General features: G+C 38.9%; 1 long non-coding RNA gene across 1 annotated transcript; it reads right to left on the reverse strand.

Moving 5' to 3' along the window:
- Nucleotides 1–600: 600 nt before the first annotated feature.
- Nucleotides 601–17,410, reverse strand: LOC309701963. The gene is made up of 5 exons (XR_014275321.1): nt 17,313–17,410; nt 16,662–17,091; nt 16,135–16,230; nt 767–3,395; nt 601–684 (listed from the first exon to the last, which is right to left on the reverse strand). It is a non-coding gene; the product is annotated as an uncharacterized lncRNA (long non-coding RNA).
- Nucleotides 17,411–23,159: the final 5,749 nt, after the last annotated feature.

Below are 23,159 nucleotides of genomic sequence, written 5' to 3' on the forward strand. Positions count from 1 at the left end.
CCGGGGTCTTTCTGTGTGGAGTTTGCATGTTCTCCCCGTGTTTGTGTGGGTTCCCTCCGGGTACTCCGGCTTCCTCCCACCGTCCAAAGACATGCAGCTTGTGGGGATAGGTTAATTGGATAATCCAAATTGTCACTAGGTGTGAATGTGCGAATGAATGTGAGTGCGACTGGTTGTCTGTCCCTGTGTGTTGGCCCTGCGACAGACTGGCGACCTGTCCAGGGTGTACCCCGCCTCTCGCCCTATGACAGCTGGGATAGGCTCCAGCACCCCCCGCGACCCTGAAAAGGATAAGCGGAAGCGAATGGATGGATGGATGGAATTAAAAAGTTTTTCTAGAATTTTTGAGAATTGAGGCAGTAGAGAAATAGGCCTATAATTGGTAAAACTGTGTTTGTCATTACTTTTATATAGTGGTATTACTTTCGCAATTTTTTTTTTTTTTTTTTTTTTTTGATAAGGTTTCCGAAAGAGGCGCAGGCCAGGGTTTTCCTTTAAGCGAAGGACAGTGCGTTTATTTACAGTGAACACATACAGCAAGTGGCTATATACAACGTGCAGGGGAAACGGGTCCGGGTCGCCAGGGTCCGTGGGAAACAGGGTTGGGAGAAGGGTGTTCCACACTTTCTGTACAAAAACGTTCCCCCTCAATCACTCCTCTCCGCATCGGGTTCCAAAAACGATCTACACACAAAACGTCGGGTTAGCAGGATAATTATAAGAAATTCTCAAAGTACAGGTTAGCAGAAACACAAGTCTAACTGACACTGATAGCTCAACGATCCAGCGAAGACTAGTGCAGACTCGCCATCTAAGTAGTGCAGTAATCAGCTGGGATCAGCGGCCGGTGTGGTGATGAGCAGGTGTGTGGGCCAGCAGCGGGAGCCCGCAGTGACCATCGCCGTGGCGAGAGAGAGAGTGAGAGAGAGAGCAAACGAACCACAAACATATTGCCCAATAGAGGATTGACCAGCGGGGCACGGGGACCATGATACTTTTTGAAAACAACGGGACTGAAATGATAAATTACAGATATATGTTAAGGGACTAGCAATATTCAGAATAACCTGTTTAACTACAGACATATTTATGTTTTGATAATCCATTGAAGACTTACGTTTACATTTTAATGTGATATTTATTAGTTCTTGCTCATTTGTAGCTGAGAGGAACAGTGAAAAGGGATTTGATTTTATATTACTGACATTTTCATTTTTATGACACGGGATGTCCGCTGCTAATTCAGGGCCAACATTTATGAAGAATTTATTGAACCCATCGACAATATTACTCATGTTGTGATTTTCACCATTTGCATCAGTAAAATATTCAGGATATGATGTTCCAGAAGATCCTTGTTTAATTAAGTTGTTTAACACCACACCATGCCAAGTTCCTTTTATATTTTTATTTCCATATAATCTTCTATAATAAAGTTGTTTGCTCGTTCTTATAATAGCAGTCAATTTATTTCTATATGCTTTATATCTTTGTTCCACTTTTGTTTTTACTTTGATAAACTGTTTATACAGATTGTTTTTCTTTTTGCAAGCATTAATAATTCCTTTTGTGAGCCAAGGACTTTTTATCTTTTCTTTGTCATGTGTTCGTTTACAGGACAATGTTTATTGTACCACATAGTAAAAATATCTAGAAAATTATCATAAGCCTTGTCCACATCTGACTCTTCATACACCGAACTCCAATCTTGTTGTGCTAAATCGAAATTGAAGGCATGAATTGCTTCATTTATTGTTCGCTTTGCTATCATGATCTTGGTATCTATTTTTTTTTTTTTTTTTTTTTTTTTAAATCACAGTCACACAAAGTAAAAACTGGTAAGTGGTCAGTTATATCACAGACAAGCAGGCCACTATTAATTTGGAAATCCATGACATTAGTAAAAATATTGTCAATAATAGTGGCGCTATGTGAAGTTATTCTGCTTGGCTTTGTTATTGTTGGATATAGTGATAAGCTGTACATCGTGTCAGTAAAGTCATCAATGGCTTTTACCTTGTTGGATTTAGCAAATCAATATTAAAATCACCACAGATAAATAGTAATTTTTTGGTTCACCGAAGCGAACGTTTTTTCTATCCATTCATTAAAAGTGTCAATACTTGAACTGGGTGTCCGATATATACAACTTATTATAACATTTCTCTTTTTTTTTCATTCATAATCTCAATAGTCAAACATTCCAAAATTCCATCAATAGCCATAGACATAGTTGTTACAACATTATATTTTATAGAGTTATGAACATATATAGCAACCCCACCGCCCGCCTTATTTAATCTATTCATGTATTTTAAATCATATCCATTCAAACATAAATCTATTTCTTTATCGACATTGAACCAAGTTTCAGTGATGGCTATAACACTAAAGGGGCGAAAAAATTGTTGCAAATAGTCCTTAATGAAATCAAAATTAGAGTACATACTTCTGCTGTTAAAGTGAATTAATGAGAGCTTCCCGTCTAGGTTAATTTCTTTTTCATATTGTTCCTGAGTGAAATAATTACAATTTTTAACAAAAATAGAGAGAAAGTTACTTTCAGAATCTATTTCTGGATCTATTATATTATGCTCCTTATATTCACAATCTAGATCAATTACTTTCTGTTGAAGAATTAATTTCAACGTGTCCATGTCATTTCCTGGTGTAATTGATACATTGGTGTCAGTTATACTTGTCCAGATCCTCCATGTTCCTCACTATCAGTACTTTTGCCTCTTCTGGTGTCCCGTTTAGCTTAATGAAAATCTTACAGTTTGTTACCCATGTATGTTGTATTTTACCGTTCTTCTTCAGTTGCCTTGCCTTCCTCGCGATGTCTGCGTTTTTTCGTGTCAGATGCTCATTAATGAAAACGTCCGTGCCTTTCGTTTGCGTCCTCGTTTCAGCAGTGCGACCTTGTTCTTCCGATTGACAAATCTCATTACGACGGCCGGCGGTCTGTCACTCCTCCTGGGCAGTGAGTGACATGCTTCTATGTGCTCCAGGTCCATCTCTATTCCCTTGCTTTGGAGGAAGGACGCCACCTGTTGCTCCACCGAGCGGGTCTCCTCGTCGCTGGGCTCCCCGATGTTCCCGGCCACCGCGCGCTCGATTTTAATACGGCTGATGACCACGTCGTTCGTACGGGTGTACTGCTCCAGCTCATCCACCCGCCGCTCGAGATCCATGATCCGTCTGTCCTTCTCGGCATTTTGGAGGCGTAGCTGTTTTACCTCCTCCAGAAGCCTCTTTGTGGCCTCTCTGACTGACAGGTGACACAAGTGGTTGTAGCTTCAGCTAAACTGGACCTCTGTGCTATGTTTGTGCTGTTGGAGCTTTTGGAGCATTTTTAATCTCCCTCAACGCTTCCAAAGAGACATCATTTTCAACTATAAGATAGAAAAATACAAGATGAAAATGAGATTCTGACTAAGACTACTGGTGTACAAATACATTAAATTACCAAAAGATTAAAGCAAAAGTGAAACATGTATATTTTTAAAATTAAGCTTTAATTTGAAAGGCACACCTGAAGCTAATATAGTCTATACAGTGAAACCATCCATCCATTCATCCATTCACTTCCGCTTATCCTTTTTTCAGGGTCGCGGGGGGGGCGCTTGAGCCTATCCCAGCTGTCATAGGGCGAGAGGCGGGGTACACTCTGGACAGGTCGCCAGTCTGTCGCAGGGCCAACACACAGAGACAGACAACCATTCGCACTCACATTCACTCGCAAATTCACACCTAGTGGCAATTTGGATTATCCAATTAACCTATCCCCATAAGCTGCAGTGAAACCATAATGTCAAAAAAGAATTTAGTGGAGACCACAACATATTAAGCGTACATGGATGCAGAAATAGCCTATTATTTGTACTCAGTACACAGGATTGGTAATAATTTATTTATTTAGTTATCCTCCTATTTATCCTGTTATTTATTTATCTTGTTAATACTAGAGATGGCACGATACCACTTTTTTATGTCCGATACCGATATCATAAATTTGGATATCTGCCGATACCGATATGAATCCGATATAGTGTTTTTTTTTTAATCAACAAAACTGTTTTTTAAATATCTTGCTGCATTTTGTATAAGTTCATACTCAAGTTTAAAACAACAACTAAACTAAAGCTATTCTGTTATACCTGTATGCAAAAAACAAATATTTCATAGTTCAGCAATACTGATCAATCTAATAAACTTAAACCTACACCATCCTCCCTATTCTGGTATTTTAAAGAGTACTTAGCTTAAATATTAAGCAACCTAACTAATAGGGTTCCAACTCCCAGCAACAACAAAAATAAATAAATAAAAAATAGGGAACCACCCCTCACACTCCACCTCATGATGCTTAATCGACGTAATCAACCTTAATTTGATGCAGTGTGAAAAAAAAAAAAGGACATAAATCAATTATTTTTCAAGAAATATTAAATAGATTCAACATCTTTCTTCAACAAAATTGCAGACTGCACAGATGGTACCTTCCCAAAGGAAAATGTACTATAGCTTACTAGGGTATATCAGACTTAACAGTTACTATATACAGTAATGGACTTCTATACATTTTACATCAGATTAAAACTTGGGTGTAAGATTCAGATAATTATTTATTAAAAGCTAGACATTCAATTGTTGCTTGTCCTGTGTTTCTATGGTGTATTGATAGTCATGTGCTTTTGTGCTGAGGTGTTTTTTTTTTTTTTTCCTGTTATCAAACTGTTCTCCCACTAGGAGCTCAGTCTGAGTGGAGTTTTTTTTCTCCTCCTCTTACCTCATGTAGTGTATTTTCGTTGTTTTTTTCCTATCAGCCTACCTTCTGACATGTCTGCCCAATGTGATGTTTGTGTAAAGTTGGTCAGAAGGTTCCTTTGTAAGTGCGCATGCACCATTAGCGTGCTGCCTGCTGTAACCCTAATTTCCCTCGGGATGAATAAAGTATTCTGATTCTGATTTTAAATGAGAATAAGAAAGAAAAGTATGTCTTTGTGCCCCTTTTCCCTGTTAATGCCCTATCGGCCCCCCTGGCTAAACTTTCTAGATCCGCCCCTGCACAGTTACCAGCCGTCAGTTGCGTAGAAAAGGATCCTGGTGTAGAAAGTAAGATTAAATAAATTCTAACAACAGCTTATCAAGCTTAAACGTGCTGCTGTTATTCAGCCGCTGGTTTCCTCTTTCTGGTGCAAAGTGGGCCAAAAACAAAGAGAGACAGAGTCGCGACAGAAAAGCCGATCAGCTGATCATTAAGCAGTTTCATGATTGAAGTAGCAGCAAGAAGAGGCAGTCGCTTGTTAAGCTTAACGCAGGAATGCTTTACAAACATTCAGAGATGGACTTACACACTTGCTTTACTTCTCTCGGGATAACTTTGTCGGAGATGAAATGCCAGGTTGCTAGCGAAGCTCCAAATGCTATCCAGACCACAGGTCCCGCATGCCACAGCCGCTCTATCACATGATGCATACTGCTCCGACGTGCTAACGTTCTGAGGTGAGTTACGGCGTGTTGCAAGTTTTGTGAGGTGCTTTCGTGATATTTAATGGATCGGATTACATTTTTTTATTTTTCCGATCCAGTAATTTAGGTCAGTATCAGACCGATACGATACGTAATATCGGATCGGTCCATCTCTAGTTAATACACTGAAGTCAAACTGAAATCACATTTGAAAATGAGAGAGCATGTATAAAAATGGCCAGAATTTCTAAATATGCAGTACTGTTTCAAACCTTTCAATCAAAGCAGAGATGGTTAGGGATGGGTATTGATAAGATTTTAACGATTCCGATTCCATTTTCGATTCTGTTTAACGATTCGATTCTTTATCGATTCTCTTATCGATTCTTTTTTTTTTTTTTTAAAAAAGGAAAACACTAAGGTCGATTAGCTTAGAACTTTGTTTTAAATCTTCTCTTTGAACAAGATAGAAATTTAGGAGTAACATGGCCTTACAAACCCAACAGTGAGATCTTAAGAGATCCAGCCTACGGCTCTTCAATGGGGTGTCACAGGGTCCAGGAAAAAAAATTGTAAATGTAAAATAATAAAATAAATATTCTTCTGTAGCAATAACAAAGTATAACATAAATTGTTCTGTGGCAATTACTGTGGAGCAGGGAAATTATTTTACTGCTATTGTTGAATAATTGTCATCAGTACCATTGCATTAATAATATAATCTGGAGTTTATATTGCATTCAGATGTTGAAACAGTGTGTGTCTTTCAGAAAGACTAAGTTGCAGGCTGACAGGAAGTTGCAGGTTTACAGAGTGTGCCTTTTGCAGAACTGAAACCGAAAGCAGAGTCTAAGTGCAGGTTATTTTGAGGAGCATTTGAGGACGAGACACAGACAGTTAAGAGGTGACTGATAGGTTTGTAGCATAAACCTATTCGCTGGAACGTTAAGACAATATAATTACACTGCAAGCAAGACACAAGTAGGCAAACTTCTTCATGGTACTCGTGCACGGGAGAGAACCGGACAGGCACCGTTCCTTCGCTTGACCCCAGTAGCTCTCGTCCGTTCTCCCGTATCACTGTCCTTTTATTGAGGTTACATGAATATGCATAAGTTCATTAATATATGACGTCTACATACACAAAGAGTACCTTGCCTGTGTGTGTGTGTGTGTGTGTGTGTGTGTGTGTGTGTGTGTGTATGTGTGTGTGTGTGTGGACTGCTGATCAAAGGGTCAAACATCCTTGGTCAGGAAGAGGGTAGCCTCCCCCTCACCCTAGATGGTTCATCCTAGATAACACGGTGAGGAAGTCCTGCAGTTCATCTAAACAAAGAGCACTTAGACTAGAACAGACGCAACTACGTTAATCCTACCATAAAATAATAAGACACGGTATGACCTCTCATGCTCCCAAAGTGCTGTCTAATACACACAAAGTTTGCAGACTATCAAGGATCAAAACCTCTACCAATCTACAACTAATTACAAAACTCTAAGCATATATAAGTAAATATTTCTAAGCATAAATGACAATCAACAATACAAATCTAACAGTGACACAAAGAGCATGTGAGGTCAACACATACACACACATTAGTTAGATTCTTAGAGGAGAGATTAGTTATGTCTCGACAAGAAAGAGGAACAATTCACTTTAAGATAACGGAAAGTACCAGCCATGAAAATAGAAGATGATTTTCTAGGTGAAAAGTCATTCTGGTGTTGATCTGATCTATGTATAAAATGTATCTGTGACGCATGAAGGGGCATCAGTAAATCAAACCCTGATGCTATAAAATATCTGTTCATGCTTTGATTAAGTTGAGGACTACTGGCTGTCTGCGTACAGAGTGTCTTCCCACACGTGTGTTTATTAAAATCATTGTTTGACCAAAGAGCTTCTGGACCAAGAGTGGTTTGTACTCTCCCTCCTCAATTTTGAACCTTAACATTTGGGGGCTTCGTCCGGTGGTTGAGGAGGGAGGATTGGAGGTGTAGACGGTGATGTATGGTCCGTTGTGGTCAGACAGGCAGGCGTGACCCGGCAACCAAACTGAGGGGACAGGCGCCTTTAAAAAGAGGTAGGCACAGGCCTGTTGATTTTATCCGAAGTGTGCTGAATTGGATGATAAAATTAAATGTCTATTCAGTAAAAGTTGCCGGTAAATGTCTGCTTTGATTTTGATGAGAATCTCATGACAGTACTGAGGATTTAAAAGCAGTTGGACTGCTGGTAATGATTGAATGCGGTTGGACCGCTAAAAGGAAAAGCAGTTGGACTGCTCAATGTTTTTAGTATCTTAGGGAATTTGGTTATTTTTTGGTTATAAGGTTGGACCTGCTTCAGTCTTACACTTTGTTGGGTGTTTTACTGTTGTTCCAAAGTATTATAAATTATCTTAGAACGGAACCGTGGGGGTTCTAGGAAGCGCAGAGCCCGGAGGTTATGCTCCCTCCTTGTCGTGGACGCGCGACATTGACCTGTCGGCGAACAGGGTTAGTTCAGTTTGGCTTAACTGTGGGGTACAGGGCATCCTGGAATTAAGCTAGGAGTTAGAGTCTCCTTACCGTTTGGAACGGTACCTGCGCTTTTTTGGTCAGCAGAAGTTGGACTTTGGGCGTGTAACTTTAACTTAAAACTTCAGGGTAAGCCTTGGCTGTGTAATGCCAAAAATAGAGCTTCAGGCAAAGTTTGGGTTGGTTGACGCTTTTAAATTGTGTTAGGGATTTTAGAGATGAGGCCAGAAACAGTTAAAGTCTTGATACTGGTGAATTGGTCGCAAAAAACTCAGGGAGTTTATCCGCTGGGCGGTTATTTAAAATTTGTCGAAATTGTGTAGGCGCTAAAGCTGACAGATCTGACAGTGGTTGTAAATATAAGACGTCGTTGTGATATAGAATAAGAACATTTGGTGTGAGAGATCTCTGTGTGTCGAGTCAGTAATGCACTGACTGCCTGCTGCTATTTTTAGACGGTGTGTGTGAGTGTGAAAATGCAAATGAGTAAGCAGTGAACTGTTTAAGCCACCGTTGGTTTTACAAATACTGCTGCAAACATTGTTGAGTGTGTGTTTAAAATGCCATTTATGTTTATTAGAGGACTATAAATAAAGTTTTGAGTTGCCGTAGGGGATGTATAGTAATTGACTGAAGTTGGATGTAGATATATAAATATATTGAGTGCACTGTGTATACTTAAGATTAACATATTACTTTCAGTAGTAACTTCTCTCCAGCAATAGTTGCTGGTGTGTTTTATTTTTTCAATTTCTTGTGTGAATGCGGTGACTAGAAGGTTTTGAATGATGAATAAAGGTGTGAGAGGTATTTCTTGGGTGATGTAAAGTAGGATGTTTTAAAGTTTGAAAGTGTTTTTAATTTAAGAGATGCATGAGTGATGTTATAAGAGTTTAGTTTATTTAAAAGGTGTGTGTGTGAGAGGATTATGAAATCATTGTGTGAATGAGGCTACATTTTAGATCAAAAGTTAGCAGAATTACAGAGCGTTTGTAGATTGTAAATACAAAATAAGTTTGATTAGCCTGGAGAAACAGCAGGGCAGCTGCGTGCTGTGTGTGTGTAACAGGAAATGGTGTGGGTGACAGGAAGTTTGCATGCCCATATAAGGTGACGAGTGAGCACCCAGAGAGAGAAACAGATGAGTTAAACTTTAGGCAGATAAAGCGAATGGAGGTTTTGAGAAAAGAAAAGAAAAGGATATTAATTGTATGTTTTAGTGTGTTAACACAGATTACAGATAAATAAAGGTGGACTTCTCTCAACCTGGAATTTTGAGTACGGCGCCAAAACCACTAGAGTAGCATAATTGGGAGAAAACAGGCCAGATTTTGGCTTAAAATTTTACAGCTTGACCTCGCACTTGTCCCCATCCTGAGAAGAAGCTCAAAGGACAGTTAATCTCCTGATGAAGACCGACAGAACATCGTGGACTTCAAGAATTAACAGCAGCCAAAAGACAGTGCAACTGAAACCACACTGACGACACCAGCAGCAGCATGTAGGGAACCACGAGGTGGAAACATGTACTGTAAATTACAGGCTGGGCAGTTGAACAGTGGGATAATGAACGGTGGTAAAGCACTGGACATTGATTGTCAGATTTGCCATGCTTGGAGTAATCTTGAAAGAGATGACTGAGAGGATCAACAGGAAAGAAGAAACCACGTGATGAAACATGCACGGTGGACAGCAGGCTGGTAAGAACAGTGTGACATGACTGTTTAAAGGCACTGAATGTGGTATTTTGCCAGGCTGGGACTTGATCCAAAAGGAAAATACTGAAGAGAAACAGAGAAGAATCAGACTGTGTTTGCTGGAATTCAAGACAACAAAAGGACACTGAGAGAAGAGGACGGTGACCAGTGAGAGGTGAAGCCGGACGAGTTCGACTGTGAGAATACAGGGTGTAATTGGATTGAAATGAAAGCCTGAACTCATGATGGTTTAGAGATGTCCACCGTCACAAACAAAGAGGTAAACAAGAATAGAAAACACACATAGACAAAGTGTTACATGTGAAATTATTTCTGGAAAGGATCAGAAGTGAGATAGTTTTGAATTAAGAAATTAGGGAAAAGATGCATGAATTAAACCTGACTATAACATATAGAGGCAATGAAGAAAGCAGCTTACACTTACTGAACATTAACAAAATACATAGGAAAAGCAATGAAGACCTGCTTACACGTATATACATGACATAAGTTGGGATTTCTGACCAGAGAAAGGGAAACGGGTAGTTTAAGTACATATGATAATAATGAAAATGTCTCAGTTGTGTTTCTATAGGGGCGAAACAGATCTGGATCAATTTTCCACGTGCAGCGGTCGGAAGAAACCTGTAGGTTAACTTGACTGGACATGCCAAGGCAAGTTTCTGGTTAAATTGTTTACAGCGCCATAAAATTTGGGTTAGCAGATTTGGGAAAGACAACTGACGGCTTGAGTGGAGAATTGTGCAGGAGTCTGACACACTGCAAAAGCAACATATGCAAATTCACATACACAAACAGAAAATGCATTAACCTTATAAAGACAAGACAAGCTCATGGAGTTTAATGCATAGACACAGATTAAACCTGGCTAAGAACACAAACATATGCAATGAAGAACAGCTTGCTATTTTGTATGAATGATACAATGGTGTGAATGTTTAATAAAATGCATTTGAATTTGTAATTGAGGAATAGAAGAAGCCATATGACAAAGGGAGTGAGTTATGTAAACAAAAAGTGATTAAAGTAGTTTTAAAAAGAGTGACTTAGGAGTGCTCTCTTGTATTGAGTGATCAAAACCAGTGATCACTGTAGAAAGAAATAAAATGATTTAATGAGTTGGTGATGTTTAAACATATGTTTCTGTTGTTACAGGTTTTTGAGAGATGACTCAGTATGCACATTAGCTGGAGTGAGTGGTGACGTAGGAGCTTCCTGTATGTGTGTGACTGAGGAAGTGACTTTCGGAAGAGGAAGCATGGCAGACGAGAAGTGCAGATTGGGGTAGGGAATTTTAGTTTAGTGATTATATGATGTCGTAAGGGGTCTTATGCTGAATTTAAGAGCATAAGGGGGTGATTTTTGTGTGCAAATTGTGTGGTTTTAATGAGACTTTCGGTGTATTGAGGAGGCGAAATTATGTGGTGGCAAAACTTTTGTGCGTTTAAGGTTGTTGAGGTTGTTGTGGTGATGGGTTGATTCTGTCAGTTAGGTTGTTGTTGTTATTTTTGTTTTTAATAGAGGGAGTTTTAGGAAACATGGACATGTCTAAAATTGGGCCCATTATTTTGTAACAGTGCACTTAAAGAAAACCTGTCAGGTGATTTTGTTTTGTTTTTATGAGCTAACAATCAGCTCTATTTTTTCATTTCTGTTTTAAGCAGGCCTGCAACAGTGAATAACGGCGCTGAAAATTCTCGGGAAGAGCAAATATAAGGCGGCTTTCCAGATTACAATTGGCTGAGGAGAAAGCTACCTGGGGACTATTCAGGTCGTAAGTCCTTGTAAAAAGGATTTTATGCGAGTCAATCCAGTCCAAAAGCATAAAGAAATATTTTCCTATGGAAAATATAAAATGACTGAGCTCATTTTGCTGAGGGTGGAGTATCTGATCGTGCGGGAAGCTCCACTATCAGCAAATACATGGTGTGACTGCATGTGAGTGAATGTGTGACTGAATGTGAGTGAGGATGAATTAATGTGGACAAACAATTTGCTTTTACCAGAGAAAATTTCTATTTTTTTGTTGACTGGGGTTAGATTATGGGATTATAGTATATTGTTGGGAGAATGCCAAATGCTAAAGGGGAAATATTTTTGATGTAACTCAGTTATCATTAATTGAAGAAACACATGACTGATAACTGTTCTGTTTTAAGTTTATTTTTATGACATAGATTGGATCATGAGTGGGGAAAACTGAGCATTTTTAAGTTTTGTATAGTATCTTGACACATGAAATGTATCAAGATAAAGGGGGGTTTAGGGTTTAATAATTTAATTGTTTAATAATTTAGGATCATTTCAGGACCTTTTGGGTTTTTGATCATTTGGATATGGTAAAACTGAAACTGTTATTTTTAAGTTAAGGTTAAAGGATTAAAGTGAACTTGTCACGGTTTGCGGGCCAAGCCGTGTGGAGTTGTAGAAAAGGACCCAAAAGGCGGCAGCTCTGGTGCAGGTGAATATTTATTTACAACGGTGGGCACAAAACAGCACTGGTGGAAAAACAAGAAACCGGAAACCTAAACTGGGTAAGCTAATAACACAAACCAGAAACGAGGATGCAGGGAGGTCCGAGGAAATACACACAGAGAACACAGGGAGATTACACACAGGTGGGGAACACAGGGGATACTGATAAACATAACGAGACAGGGCAGGAGTGAACACAACATTACGCATACTGACGAGAGACTGTCAAAGTAAAACAGGAAGTACACAGAGGTTCAGACAGGAGGAGAGAAAGCACGGGGAGAACACAGACATAACAGGCTGGGGGAAACATGGAATAAACACAAAGAGAGACGAGAGCTCATAAATAGACAGAGGGGCACAAGGGGGTAAGAGTCACAAAGGGAAAAAACACTTAGGGAACACCACAACAGGACACCTCAGAAAACCTGGCCTAAATAAGGAGCGAAAATACAAGGAGCCAAGAATACTGGGCCAACATGGCCCAGGACCATGACAGAACTGAATCCTGTTTAGAAGATACAATGCCGGTTTTTCAAAGCTGGGAATAATTCTTAGAGGGAAAATTAGTGAGGGTTGAAGGAGTAGAACAGCTTTGATTTCTTTTTGATTTCTAGAAGTAGTGGTTATAATGTAGGCTTACACATACAGATATTACATAGGAGGTATTTTTAGGATAAAGGGGGAGCTTATAAATAGAAATGATTTTTATACATATTGCATTTTGTGCTTTTAAAGGAGTTGTGGCTCAAATTTGTCTCTGGAGGGTCACGAGCCTTTGGCTAGCGCTATGATTAGCCAATCTACTGTGAGGATAATATGAGTTCATGAAGGATTGCACACGCTTACAGACACAGAGTTAAGAAATACACATGACAGTATTGATTCCAGGCGAAAGGCCTTAAATTCATTTAGCTTTTAACTGAACTTAAAGAAGGACCAAAGAGGAAGGAAAGCATATATTTTGGTTAAGTCTGATAAACTAGAATTAGGAGGTATTGTTACATTAAAGGAGCAAAATGAAATAAAAAGGCTATACCAAAAACAGGTGATAACATAGGAAATGTGAGGTTTTAAAATGAAGTTAGTGTTAACACACAGGAGTTGTTTCAAGGCAGCATTCAGCTATGATGAAATGTATACAGGAGTAATTGCTTATATGCTTAAACTTAATTGATTAAAGTGGTTGTTTTCTTTTGGATCTTTTAGAGTAGAGGAACTTGCAGCAGCGACAATTTGTGCACAGGATGTTGATGATCAGATAAGGGAAAAATAGAGCGAGCAACCGGACGTGAAAGCAGGGCTTAAAGAGTTTTAAAGGGATGAGTAACGTTGAAGAGTATACATAAATACAAGTCAATAAGTTAAGAAGATAATTAGGATCAGGCTTTTGATTAAAGAGTCCCAGATAGGATAAGTTAGGGAGGTGCAGGAAAAGGTGTTTTGTTTCCTTTACAGAAGATCTCGGCGACCACAGGAGGGGCGAGGATCCTGGAGATCTCGAGGTCCGAGACCACCAGAGAGGGTCTGAGCGAGGACACAATGTATTGCGACCTCTGGTGTTCCAGAGGTCGAGAGAGGGAGTGTGGAGCAGGGAAATTATTTTACTGCTATTGTTGAATAATTGTCATCAGTACCATTGCATTAATAATATAATCTGGAGTTTATATTGCATTCAGATGTTGAAACAGTGTGTGTCTTTCAGAAAGACTAAGTTGCAGGCTGACAGGAAGTTGCAGGTTTACAGAGTGTGCCTTTTGCAGAACTGAAACCGAAAGCAGAGTCTAAGTGCAGGTTATTTTGAGGAGCATTTGAGGACGAGACACAGACAGTTAAGAGGTGACACAAAGAGCATGTGAGGTCAACACATACACACACATTAGTTAGATTCTTAGAGGAGAGATTAGTTATGTCTCGACAAGAAAGAGGAACAATTCACTTTAAGATAACGGAAAGTACCAGCCATGAAAATAGAAGATGATTTTCTAGGTGAAAAGTCATTCTGGTGTTGATCTGATCTATGTATAAAATGTATCTGTGACGCATGAAGGGGCGTCAGTAAATCAAACCCTGATGCTATAAAATATCTGTTCATGCTTTGATTAAGTTGAGGACTACTGGCTGTCTGCGTACAGAGTGTCTTCCCACACGTGTGTTTATTAAAATCATTGTTTGACCAAAGAGCTTCTGGACCAAGAGTGGTTTGTACTCTCCCTCCTCAATTTTGAACCTTAACATTACACAAGAATATCCAGTAATGTCCCTGCCTACAATTAAACACATTCACTTACCAAAAATCGGGGCATCTGCTGTGGCAAATGGGTGCAAGCCTTTGACCACAAACTTAGACACTGCTCGGTGACATTCGTCTATCCTGGCCTGAAAGGAGACGCTACCGGTAGACTGCAGCGAGAACTACCAGCGAGCGCCAGCCAGACTCTGTCTGTCTCTCTCATCATGGTCACCTACATGTACAGTAATGGCAGGTCTTGTAATAAGGCAGATTGCGCTAACATAATATGCACTGTTAGTTGATTATTTACCTGCCGCATTAACGGGAGAGGACGTGCAAACGTTAGCGCTGCTGCTGGTTGAGAGTCACGAGTCCGGAGCGGAATTAAAAACACGACATTCATTTAAGGTCATCGCGTGTTTTGTGAGCAAATGCTTTTGCATATTCGTAGTGTTTCCTCCCTTAAATGAAATATCTACTTTGCAAGTTGCCCTGTTGTCATCGGTTCTCATAAAGTATAATCAAACTTTTGAGCGTTTGAGCCGCTTAGGCGCCGTGTTTCCTGCCAGGTAAATGACGCTCGGCAACGTGGTGACGTCATTCGGGGCGACTGGAATCGATAAGGGAATCGTTTGCAAAAATGGCAAACGATTCCAAGGAATTGAAACAGTGGGAACCGGTTCTCAACAAGAACCGGTTTTCGATACCCATCCCTAGAGATGGTAGTACAAAAATTCTATCATTGCCAAAAAAATGTGTTTAGTTAACTGTATGAGATACTAAACTCGTACATGTAATCACAAACCAATTGATGTATAATGTATTGATGTAAAATAAATCAAATGGCAACAATTAATTAAATCATAAGCACCTTTAGAGTTGCACGTAAGAACTTTAGCATTGGGTGGACCTTCAAAGATGCCAAGCTTGTCCTTGACTTCACGGAGGCAAAGTCGAAGAACTCCCGAGTAGGTCCTCCATTGTCAACAGCACCCTCAGATATTCCATAGTCAGCAGTAAACTTCACAAATATTTTTTTCTCTGGTGAAAAATTGGATCTGCCCATGTGCCCGTGGCTCTGGATGCTCCATCCCACACATTTCGCCTTATGATGTTGGAGTGTGTAGTGCTGTCATTATTTACTCAATAAGTAACAATCTGCTCCAAGATTCTCTCTAAGCTCTGGACGTCACTGACACACACACACACACACACACACACACACACACACACACACACACACACACACACACAGTAAAGAAATATGCTAGTCTCAATGGCAATAACCCACCAACAGAATAATGATGTACCATCCTTAAGACTGTAATTGATATTTATCATAAAAGAGATACAAATCAAGAATATTTGTGATAATGGAAAAAAGAAGTTTAAATTTTTATCTTGTCATAAATACACTAGTATTTATAAATAGTATAAATACAAGTAGAACATGAAAAAAACAAGATCCAACACTGACAACCAACCTCCATTCAAAAAAAGTGAACATAAACCAAAACATATATCAAATAAAATATAATTAATTTGATAGCCTTGGTAATCTTCAAAGGACAACAGAAATTGCAGGTTGTAGTTTGCTTATTCAAACTAATTCAAAACTAGACAGCCGGTGACTCCTTTTCTGCAACAAATATCAAATAATGGTTAATATGTTGACCTTTCAACATGACAAGTAAAAGCTTTTGTTGTACTGACCTTTCACTTGCACTTGAGTCTAAAGACGTTGAAATGGCTTCTTGGAGGTCGGGGTCATCTGACAGGTATTCTTCCTCAAACAGGCCAAGATATGTACTGCAAAGCCAGAATGTTTTGTAAATTATTTATTGGCCTCAGCATTATTAAAGTTTTGTGGGATCATCTTGACAGAGAACAGAACAAAAAGCCTGGAAAACTTTTCCTGAACCATGCTTAAAGAAATTCAATAAAAAGAAGACATCACCATCAGGAAAGCTTGCTTAAGAGAGTTCAAGCTGTGTTGAAGCCTAAAGTAGCTCATATCACATTTTGAATTTTAAGCTCATTAAAATTCTACAAGTTTTGTTCTACCCTAATGTACTGTGCTTCCATGTCTGTTTGTAGACATCATTTTGTAGACTGCAGTAAATCAATGCACTTATTTCCTTTTTTTCCCAGCAAAATACAAAGAAAGGAGGGGTGGCTCATGACTTTTGCACAATATAGCTCAAAAGATTAAAAGATACAAACATGTACAAAACACATACCTGTAGGCTGGGTAGGTCCTTTGGACACACTGGAGGTGTTACTAGAGAAGACACGTGTGTCACCAATAACACTGGCAGAAGAACCCACTGATAAGCCAGGTGTGCTGTCTGGCAGATGTTCCACTGGAGTAAGGCTTATCCTCATCAGTAGCAATGACAGAAGGATTGGTGGACATTTTGAGGGTGTCAGCAGAGATGGAAGATTCAACAGTACAAACATCTTGGGTAGCAACACACCAGATGACCTCATCATCAACAGACATGGACTGTGTGTTAACAATGGGAATGGCTGAGGTAACTTCTTTAAAAATTTCAACTGTGACAACACAAAGAACAGTAGTTTAACCTTTGAAGGTCTCCATTCAAAGTCTGTTTGGAAGTGAGTGATGGCTCAACTAGTTTGGTGTGGCATGCCAGCAAAATCTGTAGCCTAGGGAAGAAGAAAACAGTGTATATGAAAGTTTTGTTAAGGCTAACAGACTACAATACAATACAGTACATTAAAAGGTTTCATTTTTGTTAACTCTAAAAGATATCAATCCAGTCATCTGATCAGTGCTTCCAGATCATTTTTGGAAATACCCAAAGTTGACCTTTAATAATCTAAGTAACAAAAACAAATCTTTTTATGAAAAAGGATCTAAAGCTTACCTGCATCCTTCCACAACTGGCTGGAAGGCAGTCCTTATTGGCTGCATTACTTTGAGTCCCAGTCACAGCTAAACTCCAGTGCATATTTTATATGTCCATTTTCAAAAAGCCAAGCGTTTTTGTTACGCCTTGGCACATGTGCAGTAAGATGGTCTGGCAAGAGAATCGCTTCTTTGGTGAAAGACTGAGCCACAGAATGTGACCTGCTTAGCTGTGCTGGAAACCTAATAGAGGATAAAGGCAAAGTAAACATTTCTGCATGTAATATACTCACACTTCTCTGATCAATGAAGTACATTTAATTAAAAAAAAAACAAAAAAACACCATGCTGTACACATGTCCAATTTGCATTAATAAACACCCTCTAGCCTCATGGTACCTAGTATAGGCTGTTGGAATCCTGAATTGGCTAAGTGGAAGAGAATGGATGGATTAATTGATGGATACATGATGGAAGATAGTGGGATGGGTGGGTGAAGAAACTTAACAACTTAACCACATAAAAAAAATCTCTTAAATTATACATTTTGTTGCTTTAAAAAAAGTTTCATTAAATTATATATTGCCAAAAAATGTATTGTAACAACTGAATGATGTGCTTTGCTTTTACAAAATGTTTGCAGATTAAGCTTACGGGGTGTGAAATCGCATGTTTCCACAATTAAACAAATTAACTGTTGTGCACAGTTTAGTCTCCACATCGACATGCTGTAAGTCTATTGAACAGTTTTTTTGTTTTGTTTTTTGTAATATTTTTGTTTACTTAGCTTCGTTGAGCAAATGAAACCTATGGGCAATTACTAACCTTCCACTAGTAATTTCAATGCATTTAGTTCTGTTCTTACCTCTTCTGCCTTGGGCCCTTTCGAGTAAAAGGTCTAAGATTGTAGATGGGACCCGTTGTGGGGGACTCCTGTAATGTGGAAGGCGTGTTCTCCATAAGGTTAGCTGGATAACCAGGTGCTATCTGACCAGTGAGGTTCACTGCATTTGGTCTTCCACGATAAAACAGTGAATAAATTTCTTCATCAGTAGTACAATGCGGTATACTAGTACTAATATTAGGTTGGCCAGAACATGCATTTGCCAGGGTGTTAATTAGCTCCTCATTACTTAGAATTTGAACCGCAAGATTCCGTGTGGACTGGCTCATACTGGCACTCCTCGCAGCTACAAACAAGGAAAGCACTAGATGGCACAAGTACCCCCGTGACGTCAAGTGTCATTCCATATATTCAGAAGATCATTCCATATATTCAGAAGATCATCCCATATATTCAGAAGATCATCCCATATATTCAAGTTTCATCCCATATATTCAAGTTTCATTTTATTCATGTTTCATTCCATATATTCAAGTTTCATTCTTTGTATTCATGTTTCATTCCATATATTCAAGTTTCATTGCATATATTCTAGTTTCATTATATGTATTCAAGTTTCATTGCATATATTCTAGTTTCATTCTATGCATTCAAGTTTCATTCTATGCATTCAAGTTTCATTTTATGCATTCAAGTTTCATTCCATATTTTCTAGTTTCATTTTATATATTCAGAAGTTCATTCTATGTATTCAAGTTTCATTCCATATATTCATGTATTCAGACAATCATTCTATATATTCAGGATTTGATTGCAAAATATATATAATATTTACTGGGCATGCAAATGAAATGAATTTATGGTAAACAGTTCTTTTTTTTTTCTTTTTTTTTTTTTTTGTACTTTGGTTCATTTAGATGGCTACTTTTAAGTTAGCAGTATAATGATAGCGATGGCTGCTTTGATTGGCAGGTATGCTGAGTCAGTAATCACATTCTGAATACAAGTCTGTGAAGGGTTTCTTGCATGCACCCAGCATAAAGAACACCATTGCACTGTGTATGTTGCTTTTTTTTCTTCTCTCTACCTACAACCAAGCACCTAGTGGTGAGAAGCAGCTTTTTTTCAGCTGAGTCAGTCAAACCTTTCATCTCTTTTTCTGACTTTTTGAGAGAGTTTTACATGCATTTGTGACCACTCGCCTTGATTATTGTTGGTATTGATCAGGCCTCACTATCCCGCTTACAAATGGTCGAGAATGCTGCTCGCCTGCAGACAGGGACATGCATGAGCACATACTTCTCTCAGATTAACTGACCAGTCGCTCTTAGCTGTCCCCACGTGGAGACTGAAACACTGGGGGGACCGAGCTTTTGCTGTTGTGGCCCCCGAATTATGGTATAAGTTGTCCATATTAGGCTGACCCCTACACTTGAGATTTTTAAATCACTTTTAAAAACACACCTTTTCTTCAAGGCAGTTTAGGTGTAGCACCAGTCAGCTTCTAATCCGTATTAGTCAGTTTTTTGTCACTTTTAATCTTCTTTATTTTGTTAATTTTATTGTCTGTTTTATTCATGTTTTAGTATTTATTTTTAACTTTTATCATCATTCTTTGGGAAGTACTTTGGTCAACCATGTTGTTTTCAAAGTGCTCTATAAATTAAGTTGGATTGGACTTAAAGTAAGCAAATACTAGAAGGACAGCCTCAGAATTATTGTGGCTCTGTGTGGTTGTGCAGTTTCTTCCTGGTACCAAGTAAAACCATATAAATAGTCCTACAACTTACATATGAGTCTCCTGAATTATCCTTTTGGCATTAAGGTAACCAAATCTCATCAAATTTTGCGTAGCAATGTGATCATTGGAATGTTTTTGTTTGTTCTTTTTTATTACAGTTTTTTCTGATTGCTTAAGCACGTTTTTTGTAACTATTGGCTATTTTTGCAAAACTCTACACACAAATAAGAAAACCTGTCACCCAATTATCAAAACATTGTAGTTCTCTTGCAAAAGCGAACACAGCTAGATTAACCCTTTAAAACCGGTCGGAGCGGGCACGCTCTGTTTTGCGTAACAATTTTTAAATCCCGGAAGAACTGCAACCACATAAGCTAGCGCAATAATTTTGTTTGCATATGAAACTGGAGAAGTTGTACTTACATCTTATCCACTCAGCTTGTCCTAGGTCACAGTTTCCTTCCACATATAGCTTTGCAAAAACTGCATAAAAAACGCTTGCAGGAACAAAAACATAATATTCCAGCAACAGGCTTTGCCGATCTGATCAGCTGTTCGTAACACTTCCTATGTTGGAATAGATGTCAGCGCGAACTTTCGCATGTCCACCATTACCTGCCCGAAACCGGAAGTGACGTCATTTTCGCGGAAATGTATTTTTTACCATCAGGGTCTCACGAGCCTATACTGGTGTTTTTAAAAGTTATGTTTGACTTTATGACTTTCTGTGTTGTTTCTGGGATACTTAGAACTAAAATTGCACTGCTGGAAATAGTTTATTTTGATGCATATACTACTTTTTTTGCAAATTTGCACTATAATATTTATTTTCGTTTTTCCTGCAGTATATGAAAATTGGTGTATTTTAAAAATAAAACTATAAAGACACTCAAAATAAATTTCCTGTGGTGGGAAACTATTTTGTGCAACTTTTTTGCATTTACAGTTTTGAGGGATAAGCCTCTTAAATTTCTCTAACTAGACATATATGTTAAAAAAACAAAAACGATTTTCAATTTTTTTGTAGTTTATTGCACTTTCTTGCAATTTATGTAATTTCTATGCACTTAATGCATACATATTATTAAAATTTGGACTATAATGGTTGTATTGATGTATAGCAACTTGAAATGCTCCCAAAAATGGCACCACACCATGTAAAAATATAATATAAGCTCTGGTGGACTTGGTTCTATGGTAGGTCTTAAAGGGTTAACTCTTCACACCTTCGTAAAAATGGTGTTTTCGTATCAAACAGTATACACAAGCCATCATCTACTAAGCACACAAAGCGCCAACTGCACACTGATGGTATGAATACCAAACACATCTGGCTTTTGCTTTCTCTGTCTATAGATGTAAATTTGAGGTCACACTTTTGTCATAGTATCATGTAAACATACAAGGATCCAAACTTCAAGTATTGGTGTTTATTCACACTCATCAAAACTAAGACAAAGTCAGAACACAAAATAGGAATTTCACAAAAAAAAAGGAAAAAAAAGACAATCAGCCTACATCATGTCGTCTTTCTGGGTCCGGCCACAAAATTTCGTCCACATCGCATGCGATATCCTTCAGTCCAAGGGGAAAATATCTCCTTGAATGCCGTATCCAGGCCTGACATGATGCCTGGTCAATATCTCCACATGCCTCCTCCATTGCCTGTAAAAGGGCTACCTGTTGATGAGGATGACGGTCGTACACTTTCCAGCGCCAGGCAGAGAACTCCTCGATGGGATTTAAGAATGGAGAGTATGGAGGGAGGTTTAGTGCCATGAAGGATGGCTGGTCTGTAAACCAGTTGCGGACCAAAGCAGCCCCATGGAAACTAACATTGTCCCATATGATGACATATCGGGTCTGCTCTGGTCTCTGAACAGTGAGCATGTCATGCAAGGTGTCCAAGAATGCAATAATGTGTGCAGTGTTGTATGGGCCTATGGTTGCATGATGGTGAACAACACCATTTTGGCTTATAGCTGCACACATGGTTATGTTACCACCACGTTGTCCTGGGACATTGATGATGGCACGGTGTCCAATAATGTTCCTGCCACGTCTCCTGGTTTTACTGAGGTTACAACCGGCCTCATCTACAAAAAGTAGCTCATGTCCCATTGCATCTGCTTCTAGTTCCATCACTCTCTGGACAAGACAAAAAAAAATGCAACACATCGGGCCCATGCACAGTACTACAGTATGCACTTCCAAATTCAGAACCAATGACACTAGTTTACCTGCACATAGTCATATCGCAGTTGCTTTACACGTTCTGTGTTTCTCTCGAAAGGAACTCTGTAAATTTGCTTCATTCTTATTCTGTGGCGCGCAAGTACACGACTTAGTGCAGAAATGCTTGCACTGCGCATATTTTGAAAGATGGTGTCATTATCAATTATGCGCTGCTGTATTTCGCGCAGTCTTATTGCATTATTGGCAATCACCATGTTCACTATATGGGTCTCTTGCTCTGAAGTGAACATTCTGCCTCTGCCCCCAACATCTGGACGTCTAGCAATTCTGTAAAGTAACAATTTCTGTATTTTTGCATGTATGGTACTGTTGTGTTTCTCATTAGAGTATGGCAGTGCTACGAAGTCCTTACCGATTCTCATTTCGAAATGTCCTAATGATACTTGCCACAGTGTAGCGGCTCAGTTTAGGCTGAACCCGTTGGCCAGCTTCCCTCAGGGTCATCCCATGGTTGATGACATGGTCCACCAGAGGTGGGACCAAGTCATTGTTTTGCAAGTCTCAAGTAAGTCTCAAGTCTTTATCCTCAAGTCTCAAGTCAAGTCTCAAGTAATGTCAGGCAAGTCAGAGTCGAGTCTCAAGTCACTGGTGTAAAAGTCCGAGTCAAGTCACAAGTCTGAAACTTTGAATTTCAAGTCCTTTCGAGTCTTTAAAAAAAACAAACGAAAAAATAATGTTGCAGTTATATGCTAAATGTAAATATTAGACCATGTAATTTTAAAATCTGTGTTTTTCTCAACACATACAAAATAGTGAACTTAGAAAATATACACAAATTGTGAAATTGCACCTCTTTAAAATGCAGCTCAATTAAACCTAGCTCCAAGAATAATTTTCACCGACAGTTCTGAGATACGCTGCATGTTATTCTTGGATGCGGTTGTAGGACCAGCTTTAAAATCGCATGACAAAAATATCATACACATTAAAAAAAACTGTATCACCAACGTAGCCTGGAAAACATTTGCTAGTTAGATGAAGTCAGCTATCTCATCTTAGCATATTTATATGCATATTTATAATTA

This window comes from Aulonocara stuartgranti (assembly GCF_965226115.1).
Source record: "Aulonocara stuartgranti genome assembly, chromosome: 1".
Taxonomy (NCBI): Eukaryota; Metazoa; Chordata; class Actinopteri; order Cichliformes; family Cichlidae; genus Aulonocara; species Aulonocara stuartgranti.